We start from the raw sequence: 4,344 nt of genomic DNA on the forward strand, positions 1-4,344 counted from the left end.
TGTGTTCTCCTGACGTCAATGATTAGCAGAGGACCTTCATGAAGGCAAGTTTCATTTTCTTCTTTCTCTTCTCTCTCCTCCATCAACGTTAAGACAAAAAAGAGAAAAGTTAGACTTAGCTTTGAGATCAATGAGTCATAACCAAAGAAATACCAAGGCACACTGTTTTGCAAGAATTAAAAAGTATTGAATAGGTGGGCTCAGGACACGTAAAAGACAGCTCACAGATCAACCACGGCTGGTATCAGCTGACAGGAGAACTGACACAGGCAGGTAGGTGTGTACATATATAGGTCGCTTCTAACAAGGCATCAATATCTTTAAGGTTAACAAATAATCAATAACATCAGATATTCAGACATTCATACGGTAAAATATTGCAAAAATGTGCATGTAATTTTTTTTTGGTCTCATCTTATGTGACCAAACTCATGATCTCCCCCACAGGCTTATGCTTGCCTGAGATAATGAATCAACATGAACGTAGCGATAGTAAAAACAACAGAGCTGCAGCTCTAGACTAGTGATTCACAGAAGGTCAGACTTTCCTTCCGCTGACAGATGACAAGAAGCTTAACCTGTCGGGTAAACATGCTCACCGGCTTGCTAATACCAAACACAATGCATGCTGGTACATGTAGGCCCTGTGCCAGGAGCAGAAGAGAATGCAGATGTATTCATTAAAAGGATCATAGTTTTGATAAACTACACAGATAAACATGTCTAACCTAGTTAATAGGATCTGATCTAAAGCTGTTTGTCTCAGCTGTATCCGAACCTCTCACACGTCGTCTTCAGCCGTGTGATTGACAGACGGCCTGATAGATCCTGAGAGCGTGATACACTCTCTCTGCTTCCTGTGAGTAACTGTGTCACTTGAATCATCTCCGTCCCTCTGTCTCTTCTTCTCTTTCCTCCCTCCCCTCCTCCCTCTCTCATCAGGCCTCCATGTGTCTGATCAGTCTTGTGTTTGGCTCCACACTCAAGGATCCTCTCCTGGTTAATGGGTTTTATATTTTATTTTAAAGCCTGCTGTCACAGCCTGTCCCTGGGTGGTCCTCCTCTGAGGTGAGGCGGCACGGGATCACACATCTTGAATATGTCTCCTTGGCTATATGCTGCATGTTGAAGGATCAGAATTACTGGAAACAATGTGGGCTCAAGTGCAACAAATGTGCAGAAAATGAGACATATTGGCAATTTTACCTCGTCATACAAACTCCATGACGTTAAAGGTCTAAGGGCAGTAAGATGGAGACAATTTCACTCATTAAGTGCCAAAGACACTAAAGGAATTGAAGCAAGATGTTCTTTTCTAAAAATGTTTCTCTTTAGTTGAGAATTAAGATCATTTTCGATTAATAACTTTCCTAAAATGGTGTAGCCATGCAGCAAATGGTGACCTTTTAAAAAAAACTATTTCTTTGTTGGCACCTTTTTTTAAATAATCTAGAACATGGCTGCTCCTTCGCTTCAAAAGGGGCCAGCTGAAGTGGTTCGGGCATCTGATGAGGACGCCCCCTGGACGCCTCCCTTCTAGAGATTATCCGGCCACGTCCAGCTGGTAAGAGGCAGAGAGGTAGACCCAGAACACGTTGGAGGGATTATATATGTCTTCTGGCCTGGGAATGTCTCCCCTGGAAGAGCTGGGAAACGTTGCTGGGTAGAGGGACGTCTGGAATACCCTGCTAAGCCTGCTGCCCCTGGATAAGCTGAACCGATAATGGATAATTGATTGATGGGATTGATAATTGATATATACAATAAACAGAAAACATAGGTGCTGGATTGTTAGTGATACTCCCCCACTAGGCCTTTCCTTGTTATTGCAGCACACAGCAAGTTATTAAATATCAAAAAGAAAATGCAGGAACAGAAAAACACCCTACTGGGCTTTTTTGTGACACACCTCAAAAACAGAGCTGCAAAAAAACTACAGCTGATTTGGGAAATGGAATTATACGTTGGAGCCGTTTTTTATAAAGACTTTTGTTTTTATCCCAAACGGTTTTGTTGCTGAGTGCCACAGAAAGGATCGGTGCAAACTAATTGTTGCTTTTTGGCTTTTCGTGGGATTTTTCCCCCAGAAGATTTTTGAATTCTCATTCTTTAATGATTACTTACAATTAAATCCCTGAAGGCAATGACAACAATAGCCTTTTACGCCACTAAATCACCTTTAATAACCCTCATATTTGTGTTTGTGTGCGTGAGTGTTTTGGAAAAGCGGCGCTTCCTCAACATCCACTCCAAGCCTCTAATCTAGCCAGTTTCCAAAAGAAAAAAATCTTTCCTCCAGAACACAACAGAGAACCCCCCCACCCATCCTACTCCCTATAATCCGCACCAGGTGTGCTCAAGCCCACACACTGTCCCCCCCACCCTCCACCCTCTCAGCCCTGTCCTACTTCGGCCACCTCATCATCCCTCCATTTCTGGAATCAAACACCTCTGCTTCGCTCGCTATACAAAGAAACACTTTGTATCTGGCAACTGCTGTTGTTGTTCCTTCTCTTCTGGCTTCCTTCTTATCCAGGTCCACCCTCCTCACCCTCCTCCCTCTCTTCTCTCCCGGATGTCCTCGGTCCATCTGTCAGCGCGTCTATCTCCAGACTGGAGAAAGGGAGGGGAGGGATGACAGCAAGGAGATGACAGATGAGAGAAAGCGAGAGGAGCAGCCAAAGGCCTCAGATTATCTCTCAGAAGTGGCTCCTATCTTCCCCCTGAAAAGATAAACATTCATTTTTATTCGCTGTCGATGTGAACGCCCCATGTCAGGTGACTTTAATGAAGGAAATGACCCAAGCACCTCGGTTCCTGCTTTGCCAACAACAGACTACGCTGAACCTTGAGTCCTGCTTTGAAGTTCACTTTATATCTGATGGTTGGCCAGCCTTTGTAGATGTAAACGGTTTTCCAAGGAGCTTTTGAGTAAAAGCATGTTTTTGGTGAAGCAGTGATCTCCCCATAGGGAGAGGAGAGTGTCTTCCCCTGTTTTCCCCCTTCGAGGCCTTGATTTCACGCATCATCAATCCTGACCTGTGTAACCCAATAAGAGCACTTTGTTCTTTACATCAAAGAGGTCCCACCGGACCAGACATCAATCAGCGATTGATAGCGCAAAGCGGATTCCACCCATTTGGAAAGCCATCAATACCGTGACCGAAGGAGGGGAATCCCTCTTCAGAGAACTGATTGATTGATTAGGTGTCTCCCAAGACAACCGAATTCTTTCACTGGTCATCCACATGGAGACTTTGTTACCAGGATGTCTTATTTTTATTCATCCTTCGTGAACCCACAGATGTTTCCACATTGTTCTGGTTTGCCAGGAACGTATTTTGTCTTCGGTAACTTGTTCCATAACAGTAACATCTGTCTCTATGTGTTATGAAGCAGCAGGAGATTTTCTGTGCCGTCACACAAAACCTTTTCAAAGTTATACAACCAGCAAAAGCATACAGCTCAGAGACAGATTGTTGTTGTGTCACCACGTAAAGTGTCGAGGAGGATTAGTTTGGTGAGCTTTCAGTAAAGAACCACCGTCCACCCTGTATCTAATGAAAGACCTGCTATTTTCTATTGGGGGGTCTCTGGTCCTGTCATACCCTGAGCCAGGCCATGTCTCACCATGCTAAACAGGCTGTGACCTCATGACCTCGCGCACAGTCTTCCTGAACAGAGGGTGGAAATGGCAATGGAGGCCCGTGTTGTGGCTAACTCATGACCAGGCGCCAGCAAAGCAGGAAGTGGATTTTTTCACACAAACACTAAAGATTCAGCACTTTGAAGCGAGACACAGCACTGTTTGTTCGCATGAAGCACATAAACAGACAAAATAATAATGATAAGCATGTAACAGTGACAAACACATCAGCACTGGGAGTTCCCTAAGCAAGCATTATCTTGAAAGTTGCGTCACTGATTCAGTGGTGTTGTAAAGAAACCAAAAGGCAGCACACAGAGAGTCTCTCTGAGGAAACTCCGAGGTCCACTGAATGAACCTCCCTGTCTACCAACGGGCCTTTCTCTAAGGTGTTACTAATAACACTAACGATGGCGCTGTTCTTCTCAAGGGTTCCAGTGAGAGTGACACAGTGTTGCAGTCAAGACCACCTCAACTGAGACCAGGTCATGGGCGAGACAAGACCAAGGCTTTGAGGAGTTGAGACCAGGGTCCAGTCCCTGGCAGCAGTGTGTTTGGTTTGTACCCAGTGACTCTACTGTTTCTGTCACTCTCTGTGTTTGCACACATGTTAAGGGATAGTCAATTTCAATTACATCTTTGGAGAGAAAATTCAGTGATGCATCACTGTTTCCCTTGGAGATACACCAGTAATCCAA

The sequence above is a fragment of the Anarrhichthys ocellatus genome, unplaced genomic scaffold, assembly GCF_004355925.1.
Source record: "Anarrhichthys ocellatus isolate YVR2014 unplaced genomic scaffold, GSC_Weel_1.0 scaffold2, whole genome shotgun sequence".
NCBI classification, from domain to species: Eukaryota; Metazoa; Chordata; class Actinopteri; order Perciformes; family Anarhichadidae; genus Anarrhichthys; species Anarrhichthys ocellatus.